At 48.3% G+C, this 23974-nt stretch overlaps 1 protein-coding gene across 12 annotated transcripts in view; it reads right to left on the bottom strand.

Annotated features, from left to right (window-relative positions):
- The window catches only part of PPM1B (protein phosphatase, Mg2+/Mn2+ dependent 1B), a 107601-nt gene extending 83923 nt beyond the window's left edge, over positions 1-23678 (bottom strand). Inside the window, exons 1-2 of one of the 12 annotated variants that reach the window (XM_065590668.1) lie at positions 23058-23319; positions 3769-3988 (exon numbers count right to left, since the gene is read on the bottom strand). The gene's annotated coding sequence lies outside the window, so the exon portion shown is untranslated. Of the gene's footprint in view, positions 1-3768; positions 3989-22423; positions 22712-23057 lie in introns of those variants that run through there. The other 11 variants (XM_065590673.1, XM_065590672.1, XM_042855163.2 and 8 more) reach the window with 11 other exon arrangements.
- Between the last annotated feature and the right edge of the window lie 296 nt (positions 23679-23974).

Genomic DNA, 23974 nt, shown 5'->3' with positions numbered 1-23974 from the left:
TTTTTTTTGAAGAAAAAAATGCTTATACATTATCCCAAAGAGATAGCCCTGAAGACTGCACCAAACAAATGAGTTTCTGCAAAAATGCCAATCCAAGTAAGATTTTAAAAGTAAATATCCCATATTGTTGGAAGCTAGCTATATGAAGAAAAATTTGGGCCTAAATACTGCAAATATTTACACATCAGTAATTCCACATTGTTGGAAATTTGGAAAGCTTATGAGTAATTACTTCTTTCACAATTGTTTAAATGGGAGTTTGGTACCAAAAGTATTCACAACCTGTCAAGCAGAAAAATTTTGGTGATGGAAAGAGTTCCAGTTCACATACAGGAAATATATTTTCTAAAAACCAGAAAAACTGGCAACTCCAGATGATACCACAGAATTAAGCCAATGGATAAAGAAATAATTTCACAGGAGCTTCCACAATTGAAATGACTTGTTAGCTAGTAGCTACTGATTTGATTTTTAATATTAACATATATTAAAGGAAAGTCAGCAAACACTAAGTGCTCAGGAAATTTAGGAAATATTAATTCCTCTCGACATTGCAGAAAACCCCATGAGGCTGTGGAAATGTCAATCCATGTTGGAAATGCACTAACATAAGTGACAGCTATAGAAGTTGTGCTGTAATGAAAAATAAGAATGAACCAAAGGATAGCTACATGAGGCACAGAAGTCTTTTGCTGGTAGGGTGGGAGAGCACCAAGAGAAGTCCACAGTAGAGAAGGAATGCCCTCTAATTGGAAATCAAAAATGTGGGATACGTAGGATGTGGAATTTTATTGCTACACAGCATTCAAAAGAACTCCATGCAAAATCTTCAAAATACATTCCAAAATATTCTATCCCATAAAACACTGTCACTACTACATTAGCGTTTTAGAAAGTTGTACAGAATTGTAACTTCTCAAAGTAATGCACTAACATTAGAAAACCCTTTTCAAACTATAATTAACTGATTTTTACTAGGGAATACTGCATTAAAACATGAGTTTGCAATAGAAATCTTGAAAAAGAAACAGTTACAGTAATGTTCATGAGTGTTAGAATGGAAGCATTCTCACCTTCTCAATTAAGGACACTTTGTAATACTGGTCTAATACATTGTCCCAGAAGACAATGAGAAGTCTAATATTTTAGAGTTTCTATAGGGCCCAGAACAAAATAGATTTGCATATTAGGCAGAAGTAAATTCTCAGTAGTTCTTCTCCTGATTTAATTAGAAGAAAAACACGAGTTAAAAAAAATATTGCAAAATATCTCCATAAATCTAAGACTCATCGGTTTCCTAAATACTCCCTTCCTACAAGATTGCTAACAAACCTCATATTAAACATGTAAAAGATATTGCACTCAAACACTGGCACCTCTAAGAAAATGTTGGCTTTATTTGATTTTCATAGAAACTAGAAGAAATTTCTCTTTCAAGAAATATCAGATAAAACAAAGGAGGAACCAACACTGGGGAGGACAAGCTATAAAATGGAAGTCAAGAGTGAAAGGTTTGGCCAATGTACAGAGAAGGAAAGAAGGTTACAGCAAAAAAGAGACTTAAAATAATTGCATCAAGCACCTTAAGATGGTATGGGAGGAGAATGTTAAATGGGTAACAGAAAGAATAATCACATGAAAACATCTTAGTTCTTGTCTTCAAATAAAGCAAGTCTTAAAATCTAATAAAACTAAAACTAGGATAGAAAATTAATCCATTCCACTAAGTTGTCTATACTAATTTGCTACATCAACAAGAGGCTCCAACAGAACAGGGCACAACCCTAACCCTTACTGATGCGATTATCTCCAAACTATCATGTACTCCTGGGGAATTCTGCACCACTGCATACGCACAGAATTCATGACCCACCCCCAAAAAATTTCTCCGCAGAAAATACATTCTGCTGGAGAGGCGCCGAAGTTACGCCTTCTGCCCACCAGGGACTGCTGTGGCACCAGAACAGAGGCAGCTGGCTCACCAGCAGTAGCAGTCAGCAGCCCATAGGGAGGAAAGGATGCATTCCTCACAGTGCCCTGCCCGCGGGGACAAGCAAGGAGGCACGGGATATAAAAAAAGGGGGGGGGCAGACATATCAGGGCAAACAGGATTACTGGGCGGGGTGTTACACACTGGGATTCAAAAGGGCTAATGAGGGGAGAGAGAATGGGACAGGGACTGAATGCGAGAGAGAGTGCAGAGCCACATGGGGATGGGGGTTGGCTGAGTGGGGGTGCAAGGACACACGGGGGCAAAGGGAGTGCAGGGACACATGGGGGCAGGGGGAGATGCATCTAACTGAATGGGAGAAGTTAGGTGTCAGCAATGGTCTACATGGGGTGGCTCCCCAACTCCCTAACAATCCATCCCCCTCAAAAAACAAAACAAAAACAAAAACCCCACCTTGTTCCATATTTCTCCCACTCACATGCAACAACCCTCCAGGTTCACTCCCAGGCTCTTTCTCAGCAATTACTTCCTTCTCCCTCAGCTCCTCCCTTACCCTGACATAAGCCTTTGCACTGCTTATGATGGGTGCAAAAAATACATTTCTGTATTGTAGTTTAAATGAGTTACTCAAAGTTATGTATTAATATGCCTAGTAAGGAATCTATTTGTCAAAAAAAATTCCTGATTTTTGTTGTTGTCTATATTGTGTGACAAAATTCCTCCTCTATCTTGGTGGGTCCCGCGCTTATTGGCGGATTTTCTTACCTCAGAGATTCACCATGTGGGTTGGGGAACAGCCCAGAGACCTTCCCCTCTGGAAGAACCCACAGTCCAGGTCAATTGGGAGGTTTGGGGGGAACCCGGGCCCGCCCTCTACTCCGGGTTCCAGCCCAGGGCCCTGTGGACTGCAGCTGTCTATAGTGCCTCCTATAATAGCTGCATGACAGCTACAAGTCCCTGGGCTACTTCCCCATGGCCTCCTCCAAACACCTTCCTTATTCTCACCATAGAACCTTCCTCCTGGTGTCTGATAACGCTTGTGCTCCTCAGTCCTCCAGCAGCACACCCTCTCACTCTCAGCTCCTTGCGCCTCTTGCTCCCAGCTCCTCACACTCGCACCACAAACTGAAGTGACCTCCTTTTAAAACCCAGGTGCCCTGATTAGCCTGCCTTAATTGATTCTAGCAGCTTCTTAATTGGCTCCAGTTGTCCTAGTTAGCCAGCCAGGTTCCTGATTACTCTAGTGCAGCCCCTGCTCTGGTCACTCAGGGAACAGAAAACTACTCATCCAGTGACCAGTATATTTGCCCTCTACCAGACTCCTGTACCCCACTGGAATTTTTAAATAAATTACCAAAGTAATTGAAACTGGCATGATTATATTGTGTTATTTTGACAAATAAAATATGCAGAATTTTAAAATCTTGAACACAGAATTAATTTTTTGGCACAGAATTCCCCCAGGAGTAATCATGGAAATGATTTTTAATGCAGAAACAGTGGATGGCATCACAATATGTAGCAACCTGCTACAAGACAAGGAACAGACACTGATGACAATTGACAAAGAGGTATCAGACTCCAAACAGTATGTTTTCCCTTCCTGGGTGAACTGTACATACATCAGACAGGATATTCGAGTATCTTTTTACATATTTTATGTTAAATTCAATAAAAAACAAACATTACAGTGGAAGTTACCAAACAGATGATAAAACTACCATGAAATACAAGTGATATAGAAGGCAATAAAAAGAGAAGAAACAAAAAGGGAAAAACAGGGAGGGGAGAGGACACAAGAAAGGGAAGTTACTTACCCTTTGTAACTGGAGTTCTTTGAGATGTGTGATCCTTATCTGTATTCCACTGTAGGTAAGCACGCACTCCACATGCTTAAGATCAGAGATTACTAGCAAGTAGTGTTCACTGGTCCACACCTGTGTACTTGTTCCCATCACAGTCCATATCAAAAGTAAAAGGGGTGCTGCAGACCCACAAGTCTCCAGTTCCTCTTCTTATGGTGATTCAGAGAAAAATCTGAAGCAGAGGGGAAAGAGGATGAGTAGTGGAATAGATAGTGATCATATATCTTGATGAACTCCAGTTACAAAAGGTAAGTAACTGCTCTTTCCTTCAAGGGCTGGTGCCTATGTATGTTCCACTAGAAATACAGAGATAAGGAGAGTGAAAAGGTGCAGGTGGTATAGCAGCTTGCAGAACTGTTGTCCCAAAGGATGCAAAGGTGAAGGAAAGTTGGACCAACGTATAATGTCTTGTGAATATGTGGATGGAACTCCACACTGCTGATGGCAAATGTCAAGCAGAGGTACTTCTTGGAGTGATTTTGCTGAGGCTGCCTGTGCTCTCACAGAGTGAACCTATACCCCATGTGGGGAAAGATAATGTGCCAGTTCATAACAAAGGACAATGCAGCCAGAGATCCACTTGGAGATCCTCTGGGAGGAAAGTTTGTCCTCGAACTCATGTATGCCAGAAACAGCCCTAGATGACCGATTTGTTCTGTTCTCTGTAAGTAAAAGGATGAACCTTGTTTCATGTCAAGGAAATAAAGTCTCCTTTCTATACTAGAGGTTGGGGTTTGGGAAAGAACACAGTTAAGTGGATACTCTGGTTTATGTAAAATTCCAAAACTACTTTAGGGGTGAATTTCAGGTATAGATATAGTGAGATCTTGTCTTTATAAAGTATAGCGTTAGGAGGGTCTGCCATTAGGGCTCCTAGTTCATGTACGCATCTGGCTGAGGTGATGGCAACAAGGCAACCTTCATAAACGAGTGAATCATCAAACAGGTAGTGGTAGGTGTTCAAAATGTAACTTGGTAAGTAATCAGAGCACTAAATTAAGGTCTCATCGACAGGCTGGGTTTATTACTGGTGGGTAAATTCTAATTAAACCCTATAAGGATCTGGAGGTGACTGGGTGAGTAAAGACAGCTATCTGATGGAAGGTGACATGCACTGATTGCAGCCAGGTGAACAAGTATTGAGCTAAGAGAAAGGCCTGACTTCTTGAGGGTAAAGGGGTAATCCAGGATATCAGATTACTCGGGAGAGGTGGAAGTGCTGGACCCAGATAGAGAAGAGCTTCCATATTTCAAGGTAATGTTTTTGATTTTGTTTTTGTTTTTTGAGTCCTTCCTATTACTAGTAAGGACAGTTTACATGTCCTGGAAACTGGACCATTCTAGATCAGATGCTCATCCAAATACCAAGCCATGAGGTGAAGAGCTTCTGAGTTGGGATGTCTGATCTTGCCAGTCTCTTGAGTCAAGAGGTCTGGAAAGGAAGAAATGCTAATGGGCAGTCAGGCTGACATGCAGAATTGGAAACCAGAACTGCCAGGGCCACGTGGACACGATGAAAATGACTTGTGCGCTGTCATTTTGAATGTTCCATAATACTAAAGGAAACAGTAAATTAAGGAGGAAAGACACAGTTTAGGCAGTCCGCCCAAGGAAGTAGATTAGCATCGCTGCTAGAGAATTGGCCAAGAGCTCCCCTGGAACAGTATATGATGCACTTCCTATTTTTCTGACAGGCAAACAGGTCTCAGGTAGAGATTCCCGACTGAGAAAAGATGCTGTTCAACACTGAACTGTGCAATTCCCACTTGTGGTCCATGACAAAATGCCTGCTAAAGCTGTCTGCCAGTGAATTCTGGGTTGCTGGGAGGTATGCTGCTGATAGGGTGATGTGATTCTTGATACACCAGTTCCATAGATTGGTCACTTCTACACAGAAGGTAATGGATCTCACTCCTCCCTGTTTATGTACAATACAGCTGTGATATTGTCTGACATTATGAGAATGTGGTGAGATTGGATTAATGATAAGAATGCCCTTCATGCTTCCTAGATGGCTCCAAGTTCCAGGAGGTTTACGTTGACCCCTGTTTCGCAGGGCATCCAAGTGCCCTCTGCCATATGATCATCCATGTGAGCCACCCATTATAACAAAGAGGCATCTCAGATTATCCTTCTGTCAGATGCGGCTGATAGGAAAGGAATGCCCATGCACACTTGTGCCAGACCCTTTCAGAAGATCCTTATCTGATGGGGATTGTCACTCCAGAGTTTATGCTAGGTTTACTCAGTATATATACCAATGGTCACCGACCCGTCAATCACGATTGACTGGTTGATCCTGGAGCCTCTACCAGTTGATCGTGATTTCCGGGCCACTAAAAGTTGCCTCTGACCGAATGGCCCCAAGTCCCTCCGAGCTCACCTGAGTGTCCCTCCAGGCGAATCAGTCAAGGAGCCAAGCTCAATCTGGTGCAGTGGGGCTCAATGGGAGCAGCGGGGATGGTGCGGGGGCAGCACGCAGAGCAGCCTCCAACCCAGAGGCTGCACCCTGAGGAGAGACGTGCCAGCAGCCAGCTGCTTCCGGGAGCGGCATGGGGCCACGGCAGGGAAGCAGCCTGCCTGAGCCCCGCTGCACCGCTGACCAGGAGCCACCTGTGGTAAGCACCTCCCAGCAAGAGTCTGCACCTCACACTCCCTCCCATACCCCAACACACTGTCTGGAGCTCCCTCCTGCACCAAACTGTCTCCCAGAGCCCAAACCTTCACCCTCCTCTGCACCCAAAGACACCAGCCTGAAGCCTCCTCCTGTACCCAAACTCTCTTCCAGAGCTTGCACCCTTCACTCCTGCACCCCAACCTTCTGCCCCAGGTTCAACCAATGCACACCCCACAGTTGAGAATGTTACACTGATTTGTGACAATCCCTGAAGGATTTTGGATCTATAAACAACAAATGACACTCATAAAAAGTAAAATTCATGAAATGTTCAGTGGATTCTATGAGATTAGGTGCAGTGTGACCATATGACCCCTGCACCTAAACTCCCTCCCAGAGCCTGCACCCCCTCCTTCACCCCAACCTCCTGAGGGGTGGGGAAGAGCGAGTGACAGAGGGAGGGGGGAATGGAGTGAATGTGGCAGGGCCTCAAAGAAGGGGCAGGGTAGATCCTGGGTTCAAAAAGTGATCTTGTGAAAAAGAGGTTGGAGACCACTGATATATACTGTTCAAAGCCAAGCCTGCAAGCAGCAGAGGTGGAGTCTAGCAAATATCATTCTATACTTGACATTATGTGACCCAAGAGCGAAAGGCATATCCAGATTGATGTCCAATGGTTGTGCATAACTTGATCTATCAGTCTGTCCGTATGGAATCTGTCCATAGGGAGATAAACCTTAGCCCTATTAAGTCTATAACGTGGGTCACAGTCAGAATAGACTTCTCTATGTTCACAGAGACTCCCAGAAATGCTAGGAGAAGGAGCAGCAATGAGATCAATGCTATGACTTTTGCACATGTCATCTCTGTAAGAAGCCAGTCATCTAGATACATGAAGATGGTGGAACTGTCCCATCTGAAGTATGGAGCTACTTCAGAAAACGTTAGTGAAGACTCTGGGTGAAGTTGCAAGGTCAAATGGAAGTACCCTGTATTGATAGTGATTTTCTGTGGAAAAATTGAAAAGTAGGTGTCTTTCATATTGAAAGCTGTGAACCATATGTCCTTCTAGAGATGGTATAATCTATACCAACAAAACCATGCAGCATTTTATCTTGCGAATAAGGATACTGAGTTGTTTCAGGATGAGGCCTGGTCTCAACCCTCCTGTCCAGAGGTCTAGAAAATATTTGGAGCAAAACCCTTTTCCTTTACGCTGAAAGGGTACCCACTCTATTGCTTCCCAGTGTAGGAAGGATTCCACCTCATGAAGGAGGATCTCCTTGTGAGAGAGGACTCTAAAGAGGGAAGGGGAGAGAAACTCAATTGTGTATCCAGAGTGGATAACATCCAACATCCATCTGTTACTGCCCTCCAATTGTGGGGACATCATGTCAGGTGTCCATCAAAGTGGATCTGCGAATCAGGTGGAGATGGCATCAAAACTAGATTGGATGCTTGAGAGCTGCAAGCCCTTTAAAGCATCTTTTGGTCGGAGGCGGAGGTTGGGTAGCTGCAGCAGAGGCAGATGGGGCAGTGTATCTGAATTTTTGTACCCTCTGCCTTTTGTGATGTGGCTTGTAAGAGCATTGGTAGTAGAACTGCTGTAAGAACTTCAGCCTGTAAGGTTGTTTATAGTACTTTCTCTTCAGGGCTGGTGTGTATATATGGCCAGTGAGCGGAAAATTTCCCTGGAGTCCATTAGCAAATGCAAAGGCTAGTTTGATGAAATCTGCCTTTTCACCAGAAGACAAAGGGCAAGTCCTGCAGTGTGTCCTATATCTCCCTGGGAAGCCCTGAAGAGCGTAGCCAAGATTCCTAGGACATCACTATAGCTCTCAACATGGACTCTAAAGCAGCATCAATAGAGTAAACAGCAGCTTGTAGCAGGGTTCTTGCCACCAATCTGACTTCAAGGAAGATAGGGCCTGATTTCAAGCCCTTATCAGTGGACAACTTCTCTTTAAAGTCCATGAACTTGGAGTAGTTTTTTAAAATAATCATTTTGGAAGGAGGGCCTCATAGTAGGAGATTCTAAATTGAAGGCTGGTGGAAGCAAATTACTCCTAGGGGAATTATGCACCACTGTGCATAATTCATATCTGGCGCAGAATTTTTTCACACCTGCAGAAAATATATTCCATCAAAGTGCTGCAGTTCTGCCTGTCACCCACCAGAGGCTGCTGTGGCACCAGAACACCCAGCTGCCAGCACCCAGTTAGATGTCATCACAGCACCCAGCCATGGAACCAGGTTAGGACAGAGAGTGGGGCACCCAGGGATGCTGGTGAAATCACATACTAGGGTACCGAAGGGCCGGGGGGGGTGGAGGGAGATGGACTGGGGCATGGGCTCAGGAGCTATTTGGGTGACAGCTATTTGAGCCAGGGGCTGAATGGGACCACCTGGGGATGGGGGTTGCAGGGATACCCAGGGACGGGGGCAGATGTGCCTGACTGAACGCGAGAGGTTTGGGGTCAGCAACGGTCTGCATGGGGGAGGCTCCCCAACTCCCTAACAATCCCTCCACCCACCAAAAACCACCAGTTCCATATTTCTCCCACCCACACCCAACAACCCTCCAGGTTCACTCTCAGGCTCCTTCCCTCTCCCTCAGCTCCTCCATTACCCATGACTCCCCCAAGCCTTTGCACGGCTTCTGAAGGGTGAAGGAAAATACATTTTTGTATTGTAATATAAATGAATTACTCAAAATTATGTATTAATATGCCTAGTAAGGAATCTATTTGTTAAAAATACATTACCTGTATCTTTTTGGGGGGGTAGGCTGTGTCTGTATTGTTACTGTCATACTTGCTGATGGGTATTTTGAAATAAATTACCAAAATAATTGAAATTGGCATGTTTATATTGTGTTATTTAGACAAATAAAATATGCAGACTTTTAAAATATTGTGTGCAGAATTTTTAATTTTTTGGTGCAGAATTCCCCCAGGAGTAGTAAATACCTTTCTCCCCAAGAGGTATAAAAGCCTGGCCTGTTACTGTCTGGATGTTTCTATGGCTGCCTGGATGAATAGGAACCTTTGGGCATGGTGAGAGAACAAGAGGTCTGCTCCCTTAGCCAGGACCAAGCACCACTTTTCCATCCTCTAAGGGATACAGGCAGAAGTGGCTATACATACCATACAGTTCTTGCCAGTTCCCATATAGCCTCGTTGACTGGGAGTACTATTTGGCTAGACCCATATAGGTTGTAGGATGTCCAAGAGCCTGTGTTGCAAGTCCCATGACTATTCGAAGGGATTTGGAGTTCTTCTGCTATACCCCAAATTAGTTATTGGAACTGTTTATGGTAATCTGAAGGAGAAAGCCAGGCTGGAACAATCACCTGATGACATGTCAGTACTGGAGGTACAAGTGGATCAAATTAGACTTCCTCCATAGGTTCAGGAGGCTCCCGGGTTGATCACTTAGGAGAGAGTGATAGGATTCCCTTTGGGATTGCATAGACTCAGGCTTTTGTGCATACACATCATGTGGCCTCCAGTGAGCCCAACATGAAGTGTCAAAAGTAGGTTACCTTGGGTAGCATTGGTCCTGAAGGGGGAGGGGGGGGTTCCCACTTGTATGGAGAAGGCTGGAAACAGGCTTGAACCTCTGTCCAGACTGAACTCTTAGTGGAGGGGAAGATGGATCCACTGGAACATCAGATCTCCAGAAGATGAAAAGGTTTGATCTGGTTCCATTGGCGTTGCCATCAGGACTCGTATTGGGAAGCTGCTGCCAGTGAATGGAACGGGAGATGAGCGTCTCCCTGGGATTAGAATCTCACTGGTGAGGGTCGGTGCAGACAACAAGGGGATTTGTGAGTCTGGGAGGATGAAGATATCCTCTGAAGTGGTGTCGAATGTTGGAGCCTTAGAAGCTGAATCTCGTTGCCCTGTGCCATTGGAGTCAGTGTAAAGAAACTTTTGGTAGTCAGTGGTTTCTTCCACTGTGGATGTGGCAGTATTGCCAGTGATGGAGCCTCCATCTGCATGGTTATTGTTGGTACCAAAGATTGGCAGTCCTTCGGCTCTTGGTGCTTTGTTTTATTTAGTACTGAGGTTGGTGCTGATTATGCAAAGAATGGCTGAAAGAGCCTTGTTCTTCTGCACCTTTTGATCATAGTCACAAAACCTAGGAGGATCTCAGTCCTTGAATCCAGAGCGCGAAGACTCACTTGACTTGGACGGGGGAGAGACCTTCTCTTAGAAGATCTAGGAGGGGGATCAACTCTTATGTTAACAAGAGTGCCTCTTACTTTCATGAGAATACAGAGTTTAAGGGCCCTTCACTAGAACCATGCCCATTCCTGAGTCAGACATCAAACTATGAGGTGCACTCCTCGATGTCTCAGGCTCAAGTATGAGGCATCTCACCAAACTGTATCTGATTGAGGCCTCATTAGGTGCTTCCAAAGTCTGAGTTCTCACGCCTGTCACATTCAGCTGGGAAAGCAGCAGCAAATACTGCACTTAGACTATAACTACGCTAGACACCTTACAGGGGCACAGCTGTACCTCTGCAGCTGCGCTTCTGTGAGGTCTCCCGTGTAGCTGCTCTATGCTGATAGGAGAGAGCTCTCCTGTTGGCATAATTAAACCACCCCCAATGAGTGGGGGTAGCTATGTCGGCAGGAGCGCTTTTACCCACTGACATAAGTGCCGGTATAGACAGCACTATGTCGGTCTGGGGGGAGGGGGTGTTTCATACCCCGAGCAACTTAAGTTTTAACGACAAAAGTGCTACTGAAGTGCTAGCCTTAGTGGAGATATGCGTTTCTCAAAGACAGTAGAGGCAGCAGTGGTGGTTGTCGCTGACAAAAAGGAGCAGGAGATGCAACTCTTAAACCCTGGAAGGCAGAGGATTATCTATATCCTGCCCCAAGGAATCAGAGAATTTCCCAGGGTGGGGATTTAACTAAGCACCGGTCTACACTGAAAAGACACATTGGTATAGCTATGTCTCTAAGAGGTCTGAACCACCCACACCCTGAGAGAGATAGTTAAATGTAGACAGCACTTCCATCACCCCAGCTACCGCCTCAGGGAGATGGTTTGCCTACAGTGATGAGAGAAGCCCTCCCATTGCTGTAGTGTCTACGCTGAAGTGCTATTGCAGTGCGGCTGTAACATTTTAAGTGTACACATAGCCTAAATAAACTAAACACATAACACTTTTAAACATTTACAAGAAAAACACTGAAGAGGATAAGCTCTGGACACGAGAGGATTCCAACTTAAGCCATGAGGCAGTAAGAAGGAATTGGAAAGGTGCTGGTCTGCACCACTCCTTATACCTGGGGTATGAAGCATGAGGGAAACAACTGCACTGGCGTGGACCAACTAATACTACTTGTTAGAAAAATCTTGTGTCAGACCCATCGAGCACATATTTACCCTCTGTGGAACACACATAGGGATCAGCACTCGAACAGTCACCCACCAACTTATTTCACCATTTCTATAAAGTCTGTCCCTATGTCAGTGAACTGATCTATATCATTTTTATTACAGAAGGACATCCTCTCCATTTCAGACACTGCAGATATATCTGTATACCATTCTTCAATCACTTGCCTGGATTTTGATTTCTAATACTAAAGTGTAAGTCTCTAAGCCACTATCAGCGCTCTGTACAGCTACAGTTTCTTGGAAAAATAAAGATTCCAAGTGTTCTCTACTAACCAGAAAATAGCACGTGCTCCTTTAAGCACAATGCCAGATAGCATATAAAAGTTAATTTTACTCCTGACTTCCCAGAATCAAATACACCTCTACCCTGATATAACACTGTCCTCGGGAGCCAAAAAAATCTTACTGCGTTATAGGTGAAACCGCGTTATAACAAACTTGCTTTGATCCGCCGGAGTGCGCGGCCCCGCTCGCTCGGAGCACTGCTTTACCGTGTTATATCAGGTTACGTTATATCAGGGTAGAGGTATATTGGGGCAACTCCATATCACATGAATCAAATGCTACCTCATTTCCTGACAATGCCTGTATTTATCAATCTAACAGTTCCTAATTTAAATAATTTATATTGCATCCTATATATATTCCAGATAGTATTATCCAATACAAGATATACTTCTCTTGACTTAATGCCTCAATTAGTTTAACAGAAAACGGTTTCAAAATTTGGTAATGGCTAAATCTTTATACCAGCGAGATCTTAATGTAGTATCTAGTTCAAATTTCTTTGACAAAAATGCATACAGCATTGCTAACAGTCTACAGAGGCTCAGCAGGGTTCTGACAAAAAAAGGGATTTTGGGGAATTTGAAGCAGCAATACTTTGGCAGTTCTTGTATATCCTATCATGCCAATAAAGCAATTTGAACTGAAATTGACCTGAATTGCAACACCTCTTGTCCCCTACTCTATCTTTCTGCCTCCCTGCACAAAGTTTTTCAGTTTTCTTTATTTCTTGTACAATCACACTTGGCAATGCTTCATAAATTTGTATTCTTCCTGTATGAGCATGGAGTGTGGTCTCTCAACTCACCCTCTTGGATTCCCATTCAGAACTCACAAATTCCCCCCAACATGCTTCCCAACTCCACCACACATGGCCACATAGCTTCACCAATAATCATATTAAAGCAGGACTGGTAGCACCAACTTATTAAGATTGCCTCACACTTCCCATTAAAAAGACCCGGTTTTCGATTACTTATAATTTTGCCAAACATTAAACATTTGGATAGAAGTTTTCTATGTCAGGTGTCTGAAAACTTCAGCCAAAACAGCGGCCTACCCGACATCCCTGCGTCTCCTGGGCCCTTGCCTCCGGGAACTGCCCCCCTGCAGCTCCCATTGGCCGAGAATGGGGAACTGTGGCCAATGGGAGCTTCAGGGGAGGTACCTGGAGGCACAGCAAGTGCAGCACAGGCAGAGCCCTTCGCCCGCCCCCCCCTCCAGGGGCCACAGCACTTCTTGGAGTGGCACAGGGCTGGGGACAAGGCAGATGTGCAGGGAGCCTGCCCTGGCCCAGTGCATGCTGCTGCCACCCTGGACCCCAAACCCCTCCTGCCCCCCAACTCCCTGCACTGTGCACCCCTCGTGCACCCCAACCCCCTGCCACACACCTCCTGCACCCCAACCCCCTGCCCTGAGCCCCCTGCTGTACCCCACACCTGTGCGCCCCAACCCCTAGCCCTGAGCCTCCTGCCACACCCCACACCCCTCCTGCACCCAAACCCCCTGCCCTGAGCCCCCTTGTACACCCCACACCCCCACTCCCTGCCCTGAGCCCCCTGCTGCACCCCTGTGCACCCCAACCCCCTGAGCCTCCTGCTACACCCCGAATCCCTCCTGTACCCCTGCCATGAGCCCCCTCCTGCATTCCGCACTCCAACCCCCTGCCCTGAGTCCCCTCATACACCCCGCACCCGTCTACCCCAATCCCTTGCCCTGAGCCCCTTCCTGCACACCACACCCGAACTCCCTGCCCCAGCCCTGCATACAATTTCCCCACCCAAATGTGGCCCTCAGCCCAAAAAGTTTGCCCACCCCTGCTCTACCACACCCCTGCTTTGTGTCAGGGATGTGTATTTTATTGTCCCCATAAAACGTCACCCAAATTTGGCATAGTAATAACCCTCTAAATGAGTTGCAGTTGCCTCTTATTCAGTGGCAATTTGCTAGAGCTTCACAGTGGAATTTCCTTAAGATTCTGTCCACACTGAGCATGCTCCAGCCCAGGGCTCAACAGCAATTTCCCTGCAATTACAGCTCTGGGCTTCTGCAGATTGGGCCAGACACCAGAAATGAGAACAGGAAGCATCTCTCCACTGTGCTAACTCCAACTGCCTGACAACTGCAGAGGGGATAAGAGGGAGACTAGCTAGACAAGGAGATGGGGAGGGAGCGGCTGAGATCAGATGAGGAGCCAAAGGCAAGACTGGAACTATCTGGAGCAAGGAGGAAGCGAGTGGAAACCAATGGGGACATATAATTTAAGTGGGGGAAGAGGCAACTAGAGGCCAGGGTGGGGAAAGACTGGATGAAGACCCTGGAAGTGGGGAACAAGGACTGGCTAAGCAAGGATACTAGGGGGAAACTGGATAGGAAATCTGAATGGATAAGATTAGAATTTGTGTTGCAGACTGGGACTGGGCTGAGAAGTCTGAGGATCAGAGTCTGACTGATTAGGCAATGAGAATGCAACCAGAACAGAGAGCTAGGTGTGTGGAAGAGACTGGACTGGGATACATTGGAAGGATTAAACCAGGAGGGGTCAAGCTTGAGGGGAACAGACAGAAAGGTCTGTGGCCACTACAGTACACTTCCTTTCACAACCCAAGATTCCTGAATCTCCTCATCTTTCAGCAAGTATCTGTGAAACCCACTGGGGCAAAGTGTCCCATGCCCCTCTACTGCTAGTCCACATAAGAGGACAACAACCTCTTATTGCTATCAGTTATTCCATTAGCACAAGGGGCAAAGGTCGGTGTGGTGGCTGTAAATGTTCCAGCCCTGCTGGTGAAACACATGGCTGTCAAAATGATGCCACCTAAGTTCCCTCTAAGCTGCGTGGCTGTGCAGCAAGCTATAAGCGGCCATGCAGGTGTGCAGTTACTGGGGCCGGGAGAGGAGAGAGGTAGGGAGTGGGTGGGGACTGGAGAGAGGAGCAAGTTGAGGCGTGCAACGCTGCTGCCGGCAGGGGATAGGCACCTCTCCCCCAGAGCTGCTGCTGCTGGGAAGGGGGTTGGGGGGGGGGGGGGGGGAGAGTCCTCTGGCCCCAGCCCAAGGGGAGCCCACCCCCCCAGACAGAGCCCTCACCCCCCCACATCCCAACCCTCTGCCCCCTCTCCCCACACCCAGATCTCCCCTGCTGAGCCCTAATCACCTTCCCCTGGACCCCCTGCAGAGTCCCATTGCGCCTGCACCCGGAACCCCCAATGAGCCCCTGTGCATCCACATCTCCCACTGAGCCACCTGCACCTAGATTGCCCCACACAGAAACCTCACACCACACCAGGATCACCCCCACACTTGGATCCTGCTGGGCTGAGCCTGCCCACCCACACCTGGCGCAGGGGGGCAAGAACCTGGAGTGTTTCTGGACCAGGTCCGGCCCATGCACTGTGTCAGGGTTGGGTGCAGCCTCACTGTCGTGTCCCTGTACCAGGGGAGGTGGGGGCTTCAGAGTTATCTCCCACCTCAGTGCAGCCAGTGACCTGTGTTCCACACTACCATGCTGGAGCCACATTTATTTATTGACAAATAAAATTTGCAGAATTTTAAAATATTGTGTGAATATTTTTTTTTTGGCACAGAATTTTTAATTTTTTGGTGCCCAATTTCCTCAGGAGTAAAACTCCTAGTGAAGACACGACAGTTTGTAGCCTTCACATGTGTTAACAGGTTGAGGTCAAGACTATGGGAGAGCATAAGATTTACCCCAGCCTTCAACATTGTGAAGGAATCAAACTGCCATGTCTCTGCTAAGATTTTACCTTGTTAGTGAACACCAGTTAACCTTTTTCCTGCACCTTTTTCCTGGTGAAGACAAAACTACTAAGGCCTCCCAGCCCATTATTCCAATACACACATGCATAGGGTGAATAAAAATGATTTTTCCCTCCCCAAAAAAATTAAAGCAGGTTTTTTATTTAAAAATCTGATTTTTTTAAATAAAGTTAAAAAATGAATTTAAACTTTATTTTCAAAGTATGACAACCTATGTTGCAGGCCTAAACTCACTATAATCTATTAAAATCATTCAAAATTCAAAAATAATATCGAGCAGCATATTTGCTATCAATGTTTCAAAGAGAATCAAATCACTGACGTGTTGGAAGTCATTGGCTAAGCACCTGGAACCTGAGTTTGCTAAAGCACTAAACCAGCTTTTGATAGCAGTAGTCTCCTCTGCAGGTGCAGAGGAATTTTCTTCATTTCAGTTTATTTAACTAATTCAGTTCAACAACTGTGACTCAAAGTCAAGAAACCAACTGATAACTGGAAAAACAAAAAAGCTTGTTTTACTCTTAACTATGAATAAAAGGCTTTCTACACTACAATCTTAAGTCAACCTATGTCAGGTCAATTTACAGTCACTCGCAATAAGTACTGTGGTGGCTGATGTCCACACTACCCTCCTTTTGTCAGTGGTATGTGTCCTTACCAGGAGCGCTTCCACCAACTGAAGAGAGGCAGTGTTGGGTGCTGACAGCCAGAGCTCTCAACTCTGCACAGCTCTCCACCAGGCTTCTCGCCTCCCCATTCCCAGCTGTCCAACAAGACTGCCAACAGCTGATGCAAGCAATGGAGTGTCTAGACACTCCATTGGCCTTACTACACCAACAAAAGCCCTACACCTCTCATGGAGGTGGAGTTATGTCGGTGTAGTAGGGCACTTAACACTGGCAGTGTAGACACTGACAGAGTTAGGTCAACATAAGCTGCCTTATGTTAACCTAACTCTAGTATAGACCAAGCCTAAGTGTTTGACAGGATGAGACCTATCAGTTCTAAAATTCTGAAGGACATGGTGACTGGAAACAATCAGTTCAACTCACTACCTGCAGATAATACTTCTTTTGATTAATAAATAAATCCACTTTAAACACAAAACATGTTTTGATAAACCTATTTTTCTTATGTGTCCAGTAAATTTAAATATTTTAATAAAAAATGTCAACACTGAATTTTTAAGTGCAAATCTCTAACCAAAAAGAACCCATTTTCTAACGTACTAAATAAATGTACATAAGCTATACAACTGATTAAATAGATATGTAGATATAGTATAGCCTCTTGGTTAGCAAAAAAAATATTACATTAAGTGAAAAGGCTATATTTAGTTGCAAATCAACATGTCTTAATGGTTTCCAACCAATGAGAATCAATCCTTCTTTAGGAAAAATACAAATGCAAAACAAGATGGAAATCGGTGATTTAAAATTGATTTTAAATAAAAACTATCCACCCTGCCACTTAAGCCATCCATCTGACACCCAATCCCGTAACACACACACAGGATTCCCCACCTCTCCTCAACCCCCATAATACAAATATACAGGCCTTAGGGTTGCCAACTATCTAATCATGCAAACCCAAAGACCCTTGCCCCGCCCCTTCTCTGAGGCCCCACCCCCTGCTCACTCCATCCACCCTCCCTCCATCACTCGCTCTCCCCTATCCTCATTCATTTTCACCAGGCTGGGGCAGAGGGTTGGGGTACGGTCTCTGGCAGGGAGTGCAGGCTCTGGGCTGGGGCAGGAGGGAGTGCAGGGTGCAGACTCCGGGAGGGAGTTTGAGTGCGGGAGGGGGTGCGGGCTGGGGCAGGGGTGAAGGAGAGGGTCAGGGGGTCAGCACGTGCAGAGACCCCCCTGCCTCCACCACCCCCCAGGGGCCACAGGGATGGTGCCAGCTACTTCAGGGAGCGGCGCAGAGCCAAGGCAGGTAAGGGAACCTGCCTTAATCCCGCTGCTGCGCCAGACTTTTAGAGCCCAAAATCTCCCGGTTTGGCTGAAGTAGCCTCTGGGAAATAGAGTGTGATTCCACTCTGGTGAAACCGAGAGGGTTGGCAACCTTAGCAGGCCGCCAACTATCTCACTCCTTAATACAATACATATAGGCCTCCCAGCTTCTCCTGTCACCCCCATGCACACATGTAACCCACTCAATTTCTCCACTCCTTCTCCATCCCCCATACACACACAGGTCATCACAATACATATACTGTACACATGTGCCTTTCCCCCTACAATACACACACACGGCACCCTCAACTTCTCCTCCCCCGATAACAACCCCAGTCACCCAACAAGCTTCTCCTCTCACCCACTTCCCAACCACCACTGCTCTCCCAAAGCTTCTCCTATTCTTCCCTCTCTTCTCAACCTGCATAAGCCTTCAGCTTCTCCTGTTCTTACTCCCACTCTACAGACATCATCCCCCTCCCCCAATTCTTCTCACCCACACAGGCACCCCAACTGCCCCTTCTATTCTCAATATTTAAACAGGCCTCCTCTCTCCCCTCCCCAGGACAATACAGACCTCCCAGCATCACCCTGAAAAACATTCATGTCTCCCAGATCCTCTCCTTGTCCCCAAGACACACTGACCTACCAACCAACTCCTCTAACCACCCAGTACACAGGTAGACTAGCCTGCCTGCCACCACAAACCTCAATCCACCAGAAGTAGACCCACCTGCTTGGCTGCAACCTGACCACCTCCCTGCTTCCTCCCCAAAAAGCACACACACAGGCCCATACCACCACCTCTTGCCACCCACAGAATACATGCCTTGCTTTCCTGCCACCTAACCCCAGAAATAAAGACACGTGCCTGCCTGACTTCGTACTACCTCCGGCCCCCCAATACACACAAAGACCTGTCTCACAACCCCCCTAATACAAACAGGCCAGCCTGCCTACCTACCAGTACCCCCCCCCCCCCCAACAACAACTCTTCCTCCCATGGAATAGTTACACAGGCCTGTCACTTCGCACACCCCAATTCCCACAAAGGCCTGCCTGCCACCTTTCCACCCCCATATACACACAAGCCTGCCTGCCACCTTCCTTTCCTTCACCTCATACAACAGAAGCCTGCCTGTAGGGTGGATTAATTTAAGTCACTGATTTAAATCATTATGTAAATCACCAAGTAGAAACCCTAAATTTAAATAAATTTTAATCAACCTTTTCATTTGTACTTCAGTAAGTTTCTAAAGAAAGGTGCATTCTCATTGGTTGACATAAGCATTAATACATGTTGATTTACAACTAAATAGAGCCTTTACACTAGATATGGAACATCTTTTTGCTACCTAGGAATGATACACTATAACTATATACATTTACTTAAGCAATCACCTAGCTTAATATTTTCAGATTCTTATTAATTGTACATTTTTAGTATGTTAGAAAACTGTGAATGATATACTACTTATTTACTATATAATTAACTGCCTGCCCATGCAAGCTGCATTAGGATGGCAAGTAGAATTTAAATACACCAAACAGCATATAAAATGTATGCATACTAAACAAAACAAGCCCTTAATACACTACATGACCTATTGTGCCATATTTATAAAGCTTGACCTCAAAAGTTAAATTGTTTTCCCCCCGATTCTTTCTTTATACAGAAAAAAACCCTTAAGTTTTTGATAGAAGCTCATGGATTCAGCATATTTATTTCATTTAAATGTTTTAAGAGATTGTAAAATTCAGGACTTAATATTTTGTATTAATTCAGATTTTATTTTAAAGAGGTTTGCTTTTAAAAAGTAAAAATAATAAAATTAAAAACAAAAAATAATCCAATTTAAATAAAAACTTTGATCTTTATTCTGCCTGTCTGCCACTTTACTCCTCCTCTCTCCCAATGTCTGCCAGCCCCCTGCTCCCACCATGCACTTGCAGGTATGCCTGCCAACCTCCCTGCCATCTCACCCCCATACACTCACAGGCATTCCTACATGCCAGCCACTTTCCTCCACCCCCAAAACACTCAGAAATCAGCCTGCCTATCAACCAGGCAGTCACTTTCCCTGCCTATAAACAGACATGCCTGCCTGCTGCCTTCCCCTTAACCCCCACCCATACATGCACAGGCCAGCCAGCCTGCCTGACATTTTCCCCCTAACCCCCAGTATACACAGACCCTTATTCCTACCCTCCCACCCCCAGTACATACAAAGGCTACTAGGTGTGCCACTTTCCCCATATCTACACCCCAGTACACTTACAGGCCTAACCTGCCAGCCTCCCCCCAATAAACATTCAGGCCTCCCTATCACATCCCCCTTCTTCCTCCCACACATACACACAGGCTCTGACTGCCTGCCACCACCCCCAAACACATACAGGCCCCATCTGTCTACCACTATCACTCCCCCCAAATACGCACATGCACAGATCCCGCCTGCTGGTCGCCACCACCCCCACTATGTACACACATGCACAGGTGCTGCCAGCCACCACCACCACCACCTGAAATGCACGGACACACACAGACCCTGCCTGTAGCCACTACCACTCCACCAAAATATGTGCACATGTACAGGCTCCGCCTTTCACCGCAGCCCCGCACCCAAAATGCGTGCGCTGGCCCCCCCACATTCCTCCCTCCAAAACGCACAGATGCACAGGCCCCATCTCCCACTGTCTCCCCTTCCCCCCCTCCAAACACACACACTGACACACAGGTGCCACAGTCCCCCCCAATCACAGCCTCCCCTAATATGCACATGCACACCCCCCCACAGGCTCCACCCCCCAACAAGCAAATGCATGCACAGACCATGCCTACACTTCCCCCACCACTCCAATGCGCACACGCGTGCACAGGCAACACCTGTTCCTGCTGTCCCCAAATGCACATACACACACCTGCCTGTACTAGGCCTCCCGCCTGCCGCCCTACCCACCCCCCACTACAGGCACACACAGGCGCTCCTGCCTGCCCTCCTACCCGCCCCCCCAGTACAGGCGCACACAGGCCCTCCCACCTGCCACCCTACCCGCCCCCCCCAATACAGGCGCACGCAGGCTCTCCCACCTGCCCACCCATGCCATCAAAAATGCACTGACACAGGCCCTGCCCAACCCCTCCTGCCCCTCCCCCCCAAAAAACAGGAACAGGCCCCAGTTGCCCCCCCAAAAAACACACATACCAACACACAAGCACTCCCGCCTTCCCCCCAGAACACCCACAGGCTCCGCCTGCCACCTTCCCCCCTACCTCCCCAGTACACAGACATACACGCACAGGCCACTTCCCCCCTAGCCTCCAAGAACATGCACAAACAGCTCCACCTACTCCCTGGCCCTCCTGCCTGCCACCCTACCCACCCCCAACTACAAGCGCACACAGGCCCACCCATTTGCCGCCCTACCCACACCCCAGTACTCACACACTCAGGCCCTTCTGCCCCACCCCAGTACAGGCGGGCTCTCCCGCCCGCCGCCCCTCCAGTACAGGCACAGGCGGGCCCTCCCACCTACCCGCCGCCCCCCCGCCCCAAGCACAGGCAGGCCCTCCCATCTACCCGCCACCCCCCTCCAGTACAGACGCAGGCAGGCCTTCCCGCCACCCCCCACAGTACCAACGCAGCCTTATCTCTCCCCCCCACCCCCGCCAAGTACAGGCAGAACCCGCCACCATGCTCGCCCCCCCAGTACAGGCACACGCATGCCCCCCTAGTTGCCACTCTATCCGCCTCCCCAGTACAGGCACACACAAGCCCCCCCCCCCAACTGATACCCTACCCATCCACTGTATGTACACACATGCTTGCACAGGCCCCCCCCATCTACCACACTACCCCTAATATAGGAACACAGGCCCACCTGCCGCCCTACCCATCCCCCAAGATATATACACCCCCTATACCCCACATACACGTGTGCGCATAGAAACACCCCTCCTGTCCCTGTACTCCCGCCCAATACAGGCTTGCACAAATGCCCCCCACCCTCCCAGCGCACACACGTGCAGGCCCTGCCTGCCACCCACTCATCTCCCCACTACACACACGTGCGTGCACAGGCCCCACCTGCCCCCTTCCCCAACCCCCCCGCCCCATACACACACACTCAGGCCCTGCCTGCCCCCAATCCTGTCCTCTTCCCCCTACCCCTCCCACAAAGCACACACCCCGCCTTCTGCCCTACCCCCTGCAGTACATGCGCGCATAGGCCCCGCCTGCCCGCTCCCCATAGTCCCCCCACAATGCACACTCACAGACCTGGCCTGCCCCCTTCCTCTTTCCCCTCCCACAATACACACACAGGCCCCGCCTGCCGCCTCCCCCCTTCACACACAGGCCCCGCCTGCCCTTTACCACCCCCCGTACACACGAGCTCAGCCCCACCTGCCCGTCCCCCCACACGTACAGGCCCCGCCTGCCCATCCCCTTCCCCCTACACACGCAGAGGCCCCGCCTGCCCCCCAATACGCGCAGACAGACGGCTCCACTCCGCAATGCCCCCTAGCCGAGTCGGGCCCTGGCCTGTACCTGGCCGCGGGCAGGGTTTGTGGCCCGCTGTCCGAGGGCCGGCCTGGCCCGGTGCGGGGTGTGGCTGGCTGGGTCTCACGCTGCGGGCGCTCCTGGCTGGCCTCCCCCCGCCGCAACAGCCGCCCGCTCGCGTAGTCCGAACGCAACCAGCAGTACCGACATGTTGGGAACCCCTCTCCCAGCGCCCGATGCTGGGCCCTCCCCCTCCCGCCGCTCACGTCAGCAGGCAAAAGGCGGGGGTGAAATGATCCTCCTCCAGCAGCCCGGCCTCGGAACCCAGCCTATTCTATTGGCTATCGTGTCTGTCATTCAGTTAGCCGCGCCTCTTCCTGACTCCCATTGGCCAACACGCCTGCCTGCTGCACATATGCTAAGTGGCATTGGTTAACCCCTTTGCCACTCACCAGTTGCCCCGTCCTCTCTCCGCCCGCTCAGATGGCAACAGGCGTATCCCCGAGCCTATTACTGAAAGCTATTGGCCGCGGCTGCCGTCAATCAAGTGCCTCTCCTGTCGTCCTCCTTACTTTTGCGCACTTTTTTACCCGGGCACTGCAGCCTGGGCATGATTGACGGGAGTCGCTGTCAGTTAAACCCACTGCCCCTCCCCACGCAGCCTTCTTTCACGAACACCAACCTCCTTCCACACAGCACGTTGGTCGCCCACACTCCATAGGCTCTTGATGCTGTCAGTCCAATTACATCCCATCTCCCTTCCAGACATCACAGCGGCCTTGCTAATGGGCGGGTACATACGTAGCTGTAATAGCCCTGGTCTCATTGGGCTGCATGCCTGCCAATCACGCCTCCGAAAGGAAGAAGCGAAGGAGATGGCGAGAGCGAAGTCGGCTTTGAAAAAGCAAGCAAGCGTTTCCTCCCAACCGCAGGCCGCTCTGCCCTGTGATTGGCTGCGCGGGGGGTGGAGCGGCCGCCCTCCTCAGCTGCAAGGGGGGGGAGAAGGGTCGGAGAGGTGATGAGAAATGCCCGTATGTGCTCTCCCATTACATCACCGCCAGCCAATCAGCGAGCGAGGGGTTCAGCCTCCCACCGCGGGGGAGGAGGGACTGCGTTGAGGGGCTTCGCACCTCGGCGGCGGGGTACAGCCGGGAGCACAAGTGGGGGGAAGGCCAGGGCATAGGGAAGAAGGAGGCTAGGGCCCTGTGCACCCTTCTTGCGGTGCAGCCCAGCGGATCATTGACCTGCACGTTGTCCGGCAGTGCAGGACTGGGCTCTGCCCCTGTCCACGATCTCTGGGTCCTGCGCAGGCTGAACCCAGGGCTTTTCAAAAGCAAAAGTGAGGAGGAGGACAGGGGAGGTACTTGATTGACAGCAGCTGGTTGGTAACAACATGCAATCAGCATAGTGTCCTGAGGCACCTGCCCTTCACACCCTCATTCTTTCCATAATCCTGGTTAGCGACTCAAGGCTACCAGAAGGTTATGTTGTATTCAGGTCTCTTTCTGCAGAAGAACCCATTGATGCTAGTATTTTTTTAAATACTAAAAAATACTGTAGTGTTGTAGTCTTCTAGAAGTATTGTTGCCTATAATTTGA

Source organism: Chrysemys picta, chromosome 3 (genome assembly GCF_011386835.1).
Source record: "Chrysemys picta bellii isolate R12L10 chromosome 3, ASM1138683v2, whole genome shotgun sequence".
NCBI lineage: Eukaryota > Metazoa > Chordata > Testudines > Emydidae > Chrysemys > Chrysemys picta.
The sequence above is the reverse complement of the archived record's forward strand: the minus strand, read 5'-3'. Positions and strand labels throughout refer to the sequence as shown.